Source organism: Podarcis erhardii (assembly GCF_964252035.2).
Source record: "Podarcis erhardii genome assembly, chromosome: 7".
NCBI lineage: Eukaryota > Metazoa > Chordata > Lepidosauria > Squamata > Lacertidae > Podarcis > Podarcis erhardii.
Window position 1 is genome coordinate 24,014,232 of NC_138511.1, and position 16,199 is coordinate 24,030,430.

Sequence of the window (16,199 nt, forward strand, 5' to 3'; positions counted from 1 at the left end):
GGCAAGAAAGCATGTTTATTTTTAAAAGGCCTAGTGTGAGTCTTTTTAATGGAAATGTTCCCGAGAGAAAATGAGCAATAAATGACCCCAATGAAGACATTAAAAGTTATCCATATGATTGTAATTATGAAGTCAAATTCGTTCAGCCGAGCATTCTGTCATTCCCCATTCTCGTTACAACTCCTGCCATAGGAGCCGGCTCATTTTCCACTTCTTATTACAGCCTTTGTCATAAAAATAAGTCATCCCAGTTTCAAGCGAGTAATAAATTCTCCAAATTACAGGCTAAGGATGCATGGTGTTAATTTTTTGTGTGTGTCCTACCCCCTTGCTTAATAGGGGCTGGTTAGTTCCTACTGCTCCCCACTCTTAGAAAGACATGTTGGCTTAAGGGGTGGGGGGGTGGGGAGCTGGGCGGAATTTACTAGCTGAGAGAGAGTCTACCCAGAACCCACTTATGTGTTGGACAATGTCTCTATGAGCATCACACTAGTTTCTGGGTGATTCAGTGCTGAAGTGGAGAGGGATGGTATTCAGGGAAATCAGGTTCACACAGAATACAGTGGTACCTCGGGTTAAGAACTTAATTCATTCTGGAGGTCTGTTCTTAACCTGAGATACCACTTTAGCTAATGGGGCCTCCCGCTGCCGCCGCACGATTTCTGTTCTCATCCTGAAGCAAAGTTCTTAACCCGAGGTAATATTTCTGGGTTAGCAGAGTCTGTAACCTGAAGCTTCTGTAACCCGAGGTACCACTGTATCGAGCTACCTTTGCATGATGCAAGGCTAGGTGAATCTCAAGCCTGGGAGCCAAATACGGCCCTTCAGCCCTCTGAATCTGACCCTCAGAAGTCTTCCCAAGCCACAACCCTCAATAGCCCTTTAGCCTGCCTGGGATGTGCCTTCGGGTGCATGCGAATATGTGGAGAAACTAGCTTTCCACACAAAGGTAAAAGATACATTAGTCGCTTGGCCTACTTTTGCCTCAGGTCCCAACCACCACTGATCTTCGGCCCTCGAATCCAAACCATCCTCTGAAACTCACACTTACCTGAATGTTACGATGCACTCCTCCATTCAAATGGCATGTGCTTAAACACATGTGTTAGGGGAATGTGTGAGTCAAAAGGCATAGTATCTGAGAAAATAATGTACCAAAAATGCATTTGATTAAGGAAGATTGCTTTTTTAAAAAACGGGTTTGTCGGGAGAAAGGCACAATAACACAAAGGTGAATTTTTGTGAAGATTGCTTCGTTGTTGGCACCCATCTGTCTCAGGAAACAATGGAAGAGTGCGCTTTGGGGGCTGAAGTCAAAGCGTTGAGAGTTACAGTGCCAGCTGTGGCTGTAGAGACTGATATGGGAGAGACAGTTTTTACTGCAGCTGGGGCAGATGAAGGCGTCTGGTTTCATTGCTACAGATGCACCATGGGATTCCTTCTCTCTGCACTCCTTTCAGCAGTCATTCCTCCTCTGGTCACTGAGGTAGATATATGAACTGACCAACAGTCTCCAGGCACTGTGAGCATCTGCAAGGGATTCCCATATGGCAGGGTTAATGTTGCCAGCCTTGATGTCACGTTTGCAGACATTTTTGTAACACAAAGTTGGACTGCCAATGGGCCTGGTGCCGGAAGCTAGGTGCCTGTTGAGCACATCCTTGGGGATTCTGCCATCTTCCAGTGTGGTGTAGTGGTTAAGAGAGGTAGACTCGTAATCTGGTGAACTGGGTTCGCGTCTCCGCTCCTCCACATGCAGCTGCTGGGTGATCTTGGGCTAGTCACACTTCTCTGAAGTCTCTCAGCCCCACTCACCTCACAGAGTGTTTGTTGTGGGGGAGGAAAGGAAAGGAGAATGTTAGCCGCTTTGAGACTCCTTCGGGTAGTGATAAAGCGGGATATCAAATCCAGACTCCTCCTCCTCCTCCTCCTCCTCCTCCTCCTCCTCCTCCTCCTCCTCCTCCTCCTCCTCCTCCTCCTTCTCCTCCTCCTCCTCCTTCTCCTCCTCCTCTTCTTCCTTTGTGTGTGTGTGTGGTATTACAGTCGTACCTTGGTTTTTGAACAGCTTAGTTCCCAAACGTTTTGGCTCCCGAATGTCGCAAACCCGGAAGTAACTGTTCCAGTTTGCAAACTATTTTAGAAGCTTCCTGCAGCCCACTCAGAAGCCGCGATTTGGTTTTCGAACGCTTTGAAAGTCAAACAGACTTCCGGAACGGATTCCACTCAACTTCCAAGGTACGACTGTATATACATATCTGAAATGTAGTAAGCTGAACTTAAAACTGGAAGAATAAGAAATGGAGAGAAACAAAAATTGAAAAAAAGTTGCCCATTCCTATATATATAGCTCTCAGGCATCTGACATCTAATGTGCCATTTCCCTCTAAGTCTGCCCAAACACTACTTGGTGAAACATGAGTGTGGGGCATTTTGGTGATATGGGGCAGGACTGAGAAAGGCTGGCAAAACATGATGGCTTTACCAGCAACAGGAAAGCACACCTCTTGGGGACTTCTGGCTGCTGTTTGTTCTGTAAGTCACAGGAACATAGGAAGCTGCCTTATACTGAGCTAGACCAATAGTTCATCTTGTTCAGTATTCTCTTCATTTACCAGCAGAGGCTGCCCAGGGTTTCCAGCAAGGAATCTCTCCAAACCTTACCTGAAGGTGCCGGGTATTGAACCTGCGCCCTTCTGCATGCAAAACAGATGCTCTGCCAGTGAGTTACAACCCTTCCCAGCAGTAATCATAATTTGTGATACCGTAGTCTTGATCCCGGGAACTTATGAGGGAAAGAAGTGGTGGCTGCCCACAGCTTGGATACTGCTAGTCAGTGTGGACAGGTAAAAGGTAAAGGACCTCTGGATGGTTAAGTCCAGTCAAAGGCAACTAGGGGGTTGCGGTGCTCATCTCGCTTTCAGGCCAAGGGAGCTGGCGTTTGTCCACAGACAGCTTTCCGGGTCATGTGCCCAGCATGACTAAACCGCTACTGGTGCACGGAACACTGTGACGGAAACCAGAGCGCACAAAAACACTGTTTACCTTCCTGCCACAGTGGTACCTATTTATCTACTTGCACTGGCGTGCTTTCGAACTGCTAGGTTGGCAGGAGATGGGACAGAGCAACGGGAGCTCACCCCATCATGGGGATTCGAACCACCAACCTTCTGATCGGCAAGCCCAAGAGGCTCAGTGGTTTAGACCACAGCGCCACCCACATCCCTTCAGTGTGGACAATGCTGAGCTAGATGGACCAATGATCTGAGGTTCCTACATGCCGATGTGCAGCACCATTGGCACGCATGTGCTAACATTACAAGCTGGGAGGAAACTTTCCGAAAACGGCCCCATCCTCATACTCAACTCGAAAAATCACAAATTGTTGAGCGAATTCCGAATCAAGAGGAACATAGCATGTGAACGGAATCCAGGTTCCACCACCACAACGAAGGTGTGGGGCTCCAAGATCTTCCACTGCTAGTAGGAGGAAACAAACCCCAGATGACTCAATGTGTGGGCAAATGCGAGGACTCCAGCATTATCCGCCTTGCTGCTTGTTCCAACAGCTCCCGCGTCTCTCCTTGTGGCCTTTTGAACCCTAATGGAAGCTCAAGGGGGTGTGAATATCATGAAAGATCCCATTCAATATACTTCCTAACCTGTCTTTGCCAAATCAAGTGGTACAGAAAAGTTCTGGGACAAATTAGGCAACCAGATGTGAGGAGCTCAACTCACCAGCCAGTTAGCAGTCGGTGCCAGCAGACGCAGGAAGCAGCCAAAACGTTTGGGTGCCATCAAACCCTCTAGAGGGAGCCAGAGAGCTTTTCCTGCCTTACAGTGAGAGATGAGAGAGAGAGCTTGAAAGTGCTACTTGATCTAAAACCGGGATGGCCAATTGTGGAAGTCATGGTAAAGGAGACTTGACCGATCCCACAGATCTTGGCATGTTCCAAAGACTGGTGCATAGGCCAGGGTTGAAGATAAAGTATCTGTCTGAAGGAAATGGGAGACAGAATTCTAAACTGGTTGCCCATGGAAACACTTTAACATCATCTTGAATAAGGGGTGGTGAATGAACATCATCTAGAGCAAGCATAGGCAAACTCGGCCCTCCAGATGTTTTGGGACTACAACTCCCATCATCCCTGACCACTGGTCCTGTTAGCTAGGGATCATGGGAGTTGTAGTCCCAAAACATCTGGAGGGACGAGTTTGCCTATGCCTAATCTAGAGGAGGGGTGGTGGCCCTCGAGCCCTGGAGCCAAATGTGTCTCTATATGTCTCCTTGAACCCACTACAGGCCACACCCCTTTCCTAGACCACACCTCCCACTAGCCCAGCCTTGTGACTTTACAGAGTGCTTTTGCTTGACTGAAATACCTCTTTGTACTGTAATGATGCCTCTTGCTTGCCTAGATGGTGAATGGGGAGATTTTAGGTGCGTCCAGAAACCTCTGGCTTTTTGCGCTTTTTTGTGAGGCTGGAATATAGCCTACAACACAGCCACATCTCTTGTCCCGCCTACTTTTGCCTAAATCCCACTGGGCATGGAGTCCCAGGAAGGTTGCCCATGTGCCACTTAGGCTGAAATGGGTCTCTCACCCATGATCTAGAACCTTGTAACATGACTCCACCCCATGCTTCTCATTGGCTCTCGTGAGCCTGACTTTTCTTCAAGGCACTAGAAGCGACTCAGGTTCAGGAGAACCAATGAGGGGGAAGTGGGGGAGCCATGTTGGAAGGCAGCACTGCCTCCCTGCCTACCTGCAACATCTCATGGTGGTCTTTTTAGTAGCTTCAGGGGTAGTCAATGTGGACTACAACTCCCATCACCCCCCTGTTCTTAGCCATGCTGGCTGGAGCTGGTGGGAGCTGTGGTCCACAACATCTGGATGGCACCATGTTGTCTACCCTAGAGCTACTGTTTTAGGAGGTTACAGCAGACACAATTTGGCTCCCCTGCTTCTATCCTCTGGCCTGGAATGGTCAACCATATATCACTGTGGTTATGCACCTAGCTGAAGAGAGCAGTCTGGTCCACAGCTCTGCGTTGCTTTGCTTACCTAGGCTGCCTACCCATTGCCACCAATGCCCAGTGCATGAGCTACAGAAGGGATGTTACAAAGGGCGTTCCTCCTTGCTCTTTTTGGTGATGCCCTTAGCTACTCTTGGAAGGTTATGAAGGGACACAACACTGTCTTAAAACAGGAAGCAGTCAGAGATTGGATCTGTGGCTTTTGTTTGGTTTGGTCTTTTGGTAGAAAAGGGCAACCAAAAAGATGAAAGGTCTGGAACAACTCCCCAAATATGAAATGTTACAGAATTTAGGACTATTTAGGGCTTTGGGGGTGGGGGGTGGGGGGAGGTAAGTAATGGTAGGATGTGACAGAGGTACCGTATTTTTCCACCTATAAGACACCCCCATGTATAAGATGCCCCCTGGGTTGGACAGATCTGTGCATCCGCAGTTTAAGATACCTGATGGGAACTGGCAATTCAGACGATCCGAAGACATTCCTGATTTCACCATAAAGCTAAAATGGGTGTGTTGTATGTGGTTTTTAAAAAATAAGTACCCTGTAATTCTCCTGAGTGGTTCATTTTCCAGTGCCTGGAGAGAATCAGTCAAGTTGTCTATCTACAGCATTGACCAGAGGAGGAATAACCTTTGGGATGAGTGCAGGAAAGAAGGGATGCCAAGGTGCATCTGGTCGCAGCGAAAGCAGACACATTCATCTGCCCCAGCAGCAACAAAACGTGTCTCTCCTGTATCAGTCTCTACAGCCACAGCAGGCGCTGTAATTCTCCAACCTCAAAGGTCCACTCTGCTATTGACTCCCGAGAAAGACAGATGCCAGCAATAAAATAACAGGTCCACTCTCCATTACAAGGTAGCAAAGATTGGAGACTTTTGATTCCAGTGATCTGTGTGCTTAAATAACTACCGTTTCAGATCTGGGCAAAACACAAAGTGATTTTCCCGCCAAGCATTCCAGCATGGAACACATTAGGAGCAAGCTATCTTTGAACAGTACCTGCCTATTCCCCTTTTCATAGCCAACAGGATGCTGAAACATTCCAGAATCTTCCATCCTTTGTACATGTGCCAGCAGCTGTCTCGCTCCTTCTCTTACACTCTGCAATATATACACCATGTGCAATGAATGAAACACCGTTTTGCAGTCATGGAAGTTTTATACATGCAATAGGCAAAGACCTCTAGCCATGGAACGGCAGTGTTGCTACAACAGAATGTTCATGAACATCCCTCTTGCTTGGGATGGAATGGGGAGACCACAGAAATGTGAAGTTGGCAAACTCTGAAATTTCCACAAGGAAAATGAAATAGCAGCTTGAGATGGCTGGGGAGAATCAATAGTATTTAAGGCCAGGAGCAATTTCCCCACTATAATGTTTCATGGGCCCTTCTGCATCTCTGTGTGTCCTGAGTTTCCTTGTCCTCTTACATGATCCAGAAGTCACCTGCCAGTCCTAATAGGCACCAGTCACTACTAGGGCATAGGCCTATATGAAAGGCTAATGGAAGCCCCATCTGAACTACACAGCATCATACCACTTTAAACAGTGTGGCTTCCCCCCAAATCATTTGGGAACTGTAGTTTGTTAGGGGTGCAGGAAGTTGCTAGGAGAGCCCTGTTCTGCTCACAGTACTACAAATTCCAGAGTTCCCTTTGAAGAGAGATGGAGGACTCGGATGTACAGCTACAAATGAAACATTTTAAGTGTGTTTTAAGTGTAATGTACAATGTGACACTAGATGGTGATGGTAAGCCTTATGGGAAATCCAATGTATTTTTAAAAACACTTTTAAAAAAAGCATTTTCAGAATGGTTTTTATATGTGTGTAGATTCCACCTGACTGTTAATCCGCATTGAGAACTGCAGCTCAGGATGAGGGGTGGGTGGGAATAGGGGTCTCCCAACAGCTCTCAGCACTCTAAACAGTCTATAGTTTCCACGGCTGTTTGAAGTGGTATGATACTGCTTTAAATACAGTCATACCTCGAGTTAAAGTAGCTTCAGGTTGAGCGTTTTCAGGTTGCGTTCCGCGGCGACCCGGAAGTAATGGAATGGGTTCCTTCTGGGTTTCGCCACTTGTGCAGATGCTCAAAATGACATCACGCGCATGTGCAGAAGTGGCGAATCGCAACCTGCGCACGCACAGATGTAGGTTGCGTTCTGCTTAGGATGCGCATGGGGCTCTGGAACGGATCCCGTTTGCAACCAGAGGTACCACTGTATAGGGTGTAGATGGGGCCAGGGTGATGTGATGAGGTCAATTTGGATCAGAATTTATGAGGTTCAAAACCTTCAAGCATTTCTAAAGCTACCCAGTGGATCACACTTTAACATCTGCAAACCAATCCTTGTGAGGAATGGTTGAAGTTGTTGAGCATGTTCAGCATGAGTAAAGAGAAGAGAGAGGGGTGATGGGATAGCCATATCCAGGTGACTGAAGGTGGAGCAAGCATGTTTTCTGTTGCTTCAGAGAGTAGGACCTGAACCAATGGATTCGAATTGCAAGAAAGGAGTTTCCAACTAAACCATTGGGATGAATCTTCAGACAGTGCCGTTCAACAGCGTCTCTCCTTCATTGGTGGTTGAATGGCCAATGGCCATCTGTCAGGGATCCTTTACCTGCGATTCCTACATTGCAGAGGGTTGGACTGGATGACACTTGGTAGACCCTTTCAACAATTCTATGATCAACATACACAAAAGGTTCCAATATAGTGGGATCCTACTCCGAGAGAAGGAAAAATCTCCCCAAATCTTGCAGCGGGAATATGCTGCCTGCGGGGTGAGAATTCCATCCTACAATTTGTGTTTTATATCATGGAAGGTCAACCACCACCCCAAACACACACACACACACACACACACACACACACACACACAAATCTGGCAATGCCATGAGGTCATCCCCACCAACAGAAATCTATAAAAACTCACCGGGGTTGAGAGTTCGAACAGCTGCAGGCTTTTCTCATTATGGAACAGATATAACTCTGTGAAATGATTATAATCATCATCATAATAACATTGCTTATTTTAGCACTAAGCATCTTTATGAGGGTGTTTTATATGGTGCATGTGTGCTATAAATATTTCTATAAAGCTGTATGTAACAAAAAAATGCAATGTAGAGTTGGCAGAAATAAATCAAAGGCCAGAATTTAGGGGTGTGGGTGGGAATTGTACCCACACCCAGAATAATGAGATGAGACAAGTCTCACTGGGCAAACTAGGGCCACAACTTCGTTATGTTTAAGTTAATAAAGACCTGCAGTGGATCTTATTGCTGTGCAGGATACTGTAACGCTGAAGGGGCTACAGTGTGGTGATTCCTGTTTTAAATTAGGGGAAGCCTAAGCCAGCCACGAGTGAGAGGTTTTGTGCTGCCTGCCTCTCCTCCCCATCTGGTCTTACCTTTACAGGTGTTGAGCGAGAGCATTCATCCCCTCCAGACCCTGGTGCTCAGACTGCATGAGCCAGAGCCTCAAAGGGGTTCCTTTCTCTGCCCCCGAGTCGCAATGGTAGGAGGGTACTGGTAAAAGCCATTCCCTCTGATTATAAACTACATGTGTCAATCAAGGGGTGAGAGTTCTTCTTCTATGCCCCTGCTCACTTTGGTGTTTGCTGTCCCTCTTTTCCACATCATCACACCCTAGTGTTATATCATCATTGTAAGCTAAGACCTACTCATAGTAGACTTATTGGTGGACCTAAGTTAGCCATGCCCATTAATTTCAACGGGTCTGTTTTGAATAGGACTAACAGTGAATACAATCCATTGCTTTCGCTTTCAGCAGATACTTGTCTGCAGCATTTTTTAATGTCTGGATTTCCAAAGTGCTGTGGAGCACTTCTGGGGTCCCTGGTTCAACTCATGCCATGTGATGTAGAGATCCTGCATCATATCTGGCAAGTCAAAAATATGTCTGAGGCATTCTGCTTCACCTCAAGGTTAAGCCGAATCCAATGCACATCTCTAGTTCTTAAGCTGGCCATCTGTCAGGGATGCCACAGGATCAGCCAGTGGTAGGATCAGTTGACCTTTAAGATACCTTCTATAATAACCAGCACCATCTGGTATGCTGGCTGAGACCCTACCTGCCTCCACACCGTCTCGCCAGAGTGGTACATGCACTGGTTATCTCCCACTTGGACTACTGCAATGTGCTCTATGCGCCTCAACACCTTTGAAGGTGAATCAGAAACTACAACTAATCCAGAATGTGACTACTGGGCTGGTGACTGGGAGCAGCCACTGAAACCACATAACACTGGTCCTGAAAGACCTACATTGGTTCCCAGTGCATTTCTGAGCACAATTCAAAGTGTTGGTGCTGACCTTTAAAGCCCTAAACGGCCTTGTCCCTGTATACTTGAAGAAGCATCTCCACCCCCATCGTTCAATCTGGACACTGAGGTCTAGCACCGAGGGCCTTCTGGTGGTTCCCACACTGTGAGAAGTGAAGCTACAGGGAACCAGGCCGAGGGCCTTCTCACTAGTGGTGCCCACCCTGTGGAATGCCCTCCCATCAGATGTTAAGGAGATGAGTAATTATATAGCATTTAGGAAATATCTGAAGGCAGCCCTGTATAGGGAAGCTTTTTAAGTTTTTAATATTTTATTATCTTTTTATATATGCTGGAAGCCACCCAGAGAGGCTGGGGCAACCCAGTCAGATGGGTGGGGTACAAATAAATTGTTGTTGTTGTTGTTGTTGTTGTTGTTGTTGTTGTTGTTGTTGTTGTTGTTATGTGATAGGTATGTTGTTGGGCACTCTCAGTGTACATGGTGTCCCTGCAGAGTGTCCCTCAGAGTCTTGCACAGCACCCCATATGAACTGACCAGGTATTGTTATTGGGGGGTTATTGGGTTGCTGTTTTTATTTTGATTATATATTTTGTGGTTTTATGCTCTGATTTTGTTCTGTGAACTGCCCTGAGACCTCCGGGTATAGGACAGTATATAAATTCAAATAATAATAATAATAATGCAAAGTATGAGAAAAAATTTTGAAGCCCAAGGGCCGCATTCCCTTCTATACAATCTTCCAAGGGCCACATGCCAGCAGTGGGTGGGGCTAGAGGCAAAATTGGCTGGAGCTATTAATATATCTGAAGTATCCAGTCCAATATATCTGAAGGAGCATCTCCACCCCCATTGTTCTGCCCAGACACTGAGGTCCAGCTCCGAGGGCCTTCTGGTGGTTCCCTCACTGCGAGAAGCCAAGTTACAGGGAACCAGGCAGAGGGCCTTCTCGGTAGTGGCGCCCTCCCTGTGGAATGCCCTCCCACCAGATGTCAAAGAGAACAACAACTACCAGATTTTTAGAAGACATCTGAAGGCAGCCCTATTTAGGGAAGCTTTAAATGTTTGATGTATTACAGTATTTTAATATTTTTTGGGAAGCCGCCTAGAGTGGCTGGGGAAGCCCAGCCAGATGTGCAGGGTATAAATAATAATAAATTATTATTATTATTATTATTATTATTATTATTATTATTATTATTATTAAACTCTGACCTTTCATACAGTAGGCAAGTGGCAAGTTTCTACATAAAGCCCTCTCTGTCCCCCATCAAGAAGACAAGCAAGAAACTTTCCCAGCTGAATGAATAGGTCTCCGGCATAGGGGTCTCCTGTTATTGTTTTTCAATTCATTTGCTGTTATTTTCTGTCCTGTTTTTATCTGACTTTTTAAAAGCTATTTTGATTATATTGCGCACATTGTCTTGAGACATCTACATGGAAGGCGACTAAATCGCCATCATCCATCATCGTTTTGGGTTCCCAATGTCATCTCAAGAAGAAACAAATTCTCTTTCCCCTCCCTTCACCCCGCTGAAGAACCCAGGCACGGTTCTTGAGTAACAAAGCTGTTTTAAAACTTTAACAAGAGACTAATGGAAATTGGGGAGATGGAGGAGGAGGAACGAGCAGGATTGTGGAAGGGATGTAGTTTGGTGGTGTTAGAGAGAGGACGTGTTCTCTAAATAATAAATCAAAGTGTGCGCGTTTTAAGGGCACAAATATGCGTGAATATTTAAAACATGTCCAAATGGGCTGAAGGAGCAAAAAAAGGGGGGTGTTTTTTTGTTTTGTTTTTTAAAGCTTTTATTATAGAAAAGGTTGGGGAAAGGTATATGGATGGCAAGATTTGTGTTTAATGGCTTGTCATCTTGCATATGGACAGAAGGGTTTTTAAGTGCGGACATATTTGTGGACAAACCGATCTGACAAGATGGATTCGGTAAGAGGCACTTAAAAACGGAACAGGTTCCACGGAGATGGAATCCTTGTAAGTGGTGGTGTTTCGGCGCTTCTTGTTGTTAACTTCTCTTCATTTGGGGCTGATTTGAGATGGGTTTTGTACAGTCGAGGGAGGCCTTGACACAGCGAGAGTGAAAGTTGCCGTTTCAGCTGTTCGTCCATTTGCAACGTCAGTCAGTTTCAAAGTTTCTACCTTCCAAGAATCTTTCCCCACATCATTTTGTCTGCTAAGAATGCCTCTCTTACTCTCAAGTTGGGGGTGAATTTCTCGCACCCCTCCTCTCCTGTAAGGAGCCAGTGTGGTGTAGTGGTTAAGAGCGGTAGACCTGTAATCCGGGGAACTGGGTTCGCGTCTCTGCTCCTCCACATGCAGCTGCTGGGTGACCTTGGGCTAGTCACACTTCTCTGAAGTCTCTCAGCCTCACTCACCTCACAGAGTGTTTGTTGTGGGGGAGGAAGGGAAAGGAGAATGTTAGCCGCTTTGAGACTCCTTCAGGTAGTGATAAAGTGGGATATCAGATCCAAACTCTTCTTCTTATTCTTCGAGTGGTTTGTCCCAAAGGAGGACCAAGGATAAGCACATCAGTTTTCTTGGAATAGCCTAGCCATGGTGATCAATGGCCTTGGTAACCTCAAGATTTGATTATTCCAATGTGCTCTTGGGCATTCTCTGGAGGCTCCAGCTAGTGCAAATGACTGTGGCTGTTGATGGGGACAGACCACCACATAACTCCAGTGCTCAAAAGACTGCACTGACTGCTCATACACTAACAGACCAGGTTCAAGTTTCATGTATCAACGCCCTTAAGAAGGAGACTTCAATGACTGCCTGATCCCTTATATCCTTCCCCAATCATGGAGAGCTTCAGGAGAGACATTGTTGTTGGTCTTCCATGGCGCAGATGCATGGCTCATATTCAACAAAAACTGTAAATTTAGTACTGTGGGTCCAATTTTATGGAACCTATATATATATATATATATATATATATATATATATATATATAATGCCTCTATATAATACCTGGTTGCTAATCTTTTGTGGAAGTTGCCAAAGAGAAGAGTTGGTTCTGCAAATTCCCCTGAATTCTTCAAACATCTGAAGGCACTCTTCAAGTCCTTAAGAGATCACAGAGAAGAGGGCAAAGGTGTCTTCTCAGGTTCCACAAAGGGCAGGAGTTGATCTAATAGACTTGGGTTACAGAAGAAGATAGCCATTATCTAAAGATCTTAATCAGTGGGCAAAGTAGAGTGAAATTTGAGAAAGATAGAGGGAGGTATTCAGGGGTATTCAGTGGAGGTAGAACATAGCCATCATTTTGAGTTTTTTAAAAAGGAAATTATGTCCAGCTATCAGGGATACCATGGCCATGGATTTCCTGCATTGTCAAGATTTGGACTAGATGACCATTGAAGGACCTTCCAGTTCATAGGATTATTTGATTCCAGTACAGTGGTACCTCAGGTTAAGTACTTAATTCGTTCCGGAGGTCCGTTCTTAACCTGAAACTGTTCTTAACCTGAAGCACCACTTTAGCTAATGGGGCCTCCTGCTGCTGCTGCACACGATTCTGTTCTTATCCTGAAGCAAAGTTCTTAACCTGAGGTACTATTTCTGGGTTAGCAGAGTATGTAACCTGAAGCGTATGTAACCTGAAGCGTATGTAACCCGAGGTACCACCGTATTGGATTATCAAACTCATCCTTCCTATAAGCAGAATATAAAGAGTATCTGAAATCTTATGAGATAATTGAAACTTGAACCTATTTATCCAACTCACAACTAACTCTGAGAAAACTACCAATGTATGGTTAGAATATCCCAAGACTGTCATGGCATGAGCCATGCACGAGCAAATTAACTTGCAGAGCTCCTTCTCCCTTTTATAGGATTTTTCCCGTCTGGTAAAAATAATGGTCTCAAAACATGTTTGCCATTTGTGTTGAAGCAAAAATAGTTCATACTGGCATTGACCTAAGTTTTTCATGATAATATTCTGGACTGTCATATTTACCCAAACTGGCTTTATTGCCCCTGCTCTCTCTCTCTCTCTGTGTGTGTGTGTGTGTGTGTGTGTGTGAGAGAGAGAGAGAGAGAGAGAGAGAGAGAGAGAGAGAGAGAGATCAGGGCAACATGCAAATGTTTGTGCATTCTCTGGAATGAGGCCCTATGAGCAATGGGAGCCATAAAATGTTTATAAGTTCTACTTTATAAAGTAGAGCAAGTTGAACAAACAGCCTAATTCTCTCTCTCTTTCCATGAAAATGAGGGTTCTTTGGAATACAACTGGTTCATGTGAACCCCTTGACCACAATCCTCAGGATCCTTTGTAAATACACCCCAAGCAAATCTGGAAATCTCAATGGAACAGCAGAGTCTTGCATTCCCCCCTCCAACCTCCTCTGCAACCCTCCATATAAATAGGGCTGACCTTCCTTTGCCCTGCCAACCACTACCTCTCTTGGTGGTACAATCATCAAGGTTTGGCCAATGAGATCCCTGATTGCATCTTGTAGGTTCCAAGGGTTTCTTGTAAGGGTGTCTCATAAAATATTTTTGGGAGCCTTCAGGGTTGTTGCTCTTGAAGTAGCTCATGAGCATGGTTTCCAAATATTTTGAACTTTCCCCCTTCCCCTTCTATTTTCCGTCTTCTGAAGAAGCAGCTACGCTTTGAAATTTCTACTTTCTCCGGTCAAATAATTTGTGCATAAATGCACATATAATGAGAAAGTGTATGCAAAAATGCATATGTGAGTGGCAACAACACATGAAATCTCTTTTCCAAGGAGAAATTGCTTGCCAAATCTGTATACTATTACCGGGGAAAACATACACTAATGATTGGATTGAAGATATGTACAAACTCACTACACATGAACAAGTTGTGTCCAAACGTAGACTTGTCATGGACAAATTTAATGGTATTTGAAATTCATTTTTATGAATGCCATATTAGGTTAAGGTCTGGTTAACTACAATGACATTTTCCCCTTTATTGTAATGTATACAATACCTTTTGTTTTTGTTTTGTTTTGTTTTCTACATGGATACTATTTCTTCTTTTTTGTGTCTTACTCTGGGCACTTGTAATTTTGCACTTCTTATTTTTCAATATATTAAAAGGATGGCCAGTTTTCATGAGGGTTTTTTTTTTTAAAAGCAAACTGAAGACTGGAAAAATTAAGAGTGGAAAGAAAGTGACAGATTTGTTCATTCCTTATCTGGCAAGTGTAAAACAGTCCTGTGTAATTTGTTTTTGTTGGTGGTGAGGACAAAATCTAAAGCCACCTAAAATAACAGAAGTTGTAAAGAAGATCTCCTGATATAAAGTTTGAGTAATACTGTACTGGGCATTTGCGGTGGGGAGAGCAGGTAAACTGCTGGATATGATGTCCTACTGTCCTGAGAAATAAACTTTTGGGGTATTGGTTGTGTATTCCTCTTTCAGATATTACAATGCTCAGATTGTGTTAATATTACAGGTGGAGTGCTTCTTGCTGGAAACATTTTGTATAACAACCATTTATTATACCCTCAGATCTTTATGGTTTGGGAAGAGGGGGAATGTGTCTCAACACAATGAAGCCAACCCCATGTTTTGAATTCATAGTGAAAATGCCCATCCGTGTTTTCAACCAGGAGAGAACATCCTGGATCTTTAGTCAAATCAATCCAATATGTTCTTATGAGTGTCTTTTTTTCTCTCTTACTGCAGATGTGTGTGTGTGTGTGTGTGTGTGTGTGTGTGTGTGTGTGTGTGTCTCAACCCACATGATTCCTGGCATGTGTTCTGAAAGCATAGAAGAAAGAAATTTCATAATTTGATTTAAACACTGAGAAAATAATACGTGGTATAGTCATCTCCTTGAAAAGCTACGAAGGCTCTTGCAGACCAGGTGTTGTATCCAAATAACATCTACTCAGAATAGACACACTGAAACTAATGGACTTAAGTTAGTCACGTGCATTAATTTCAATGTGTCTTATACTTTGAGACTGGGAGGATAAATAGCGATTGTCTATTACACAATAGCTTGAAGATGTCACTTCCCCTGCTACATTTGAACATGTAAGAATCAACGTTTTGTGGATATCTATCTGGGCATTTGCATGGCTTATATTAAGATGAATATATTCAGAGCTTCTTTTGTGACAGTACTCACTGGTACAGAGTGCCATCACCTCTAGTTTTGCTGCCTAGGGCCACCATTTTGTGATGCTACCCATGACACTTTACAAGAAAAGAATACTGCTGCCTTGTTTTTTTCTCAAGAGAAAAGAAAAGCAGTTGATGCAGTGATGGCTATTGTCTCTGCACTGTAAGCTAATGGGTTTTCTTCCCCACCCACTTTTATCTCCTTCAGTTTTCCACCTCTCTTTCTTCTTTGCTAAATGTGTATGTCATTACCATCAACATCAGCAGCAAAAATGCAATGGATCTACTCTGAATGGAGCCACACTCACATCATACATTTAAAGTGCCATGATACCACTTTAAGCAATCATGGCTCTCCACAAATAATTATGGGAGCTGTAGTTTGCTAATGGTGCTAGTAGGAGACCCTTATTCTCCTTGTGGAGTTCCAATTCCCAGAGCAGTTTAGCTATGCATAAACAAGCCACTGCAGATGTAATACGGCATGCCATCTTAGACAGTGGCTTATGCTGATTTAAGTTCTACTCAGAGTAGACCCATTGCCATTAATGGATGCAAATTAATCATGTTCAATGGGTCTACTCTGAGTAGGATTCGTGTTGGACACAAACCAAGGTTTCTCAGTGGGAAGGAGTCCACATGGTCACGCTCTTATGATGGTGAAGGAGAGATCTGAGCATTGTCCTTCACACCCACACCCACCCCAAATCCTTCACTTACAAGGACTTCAAGTAATG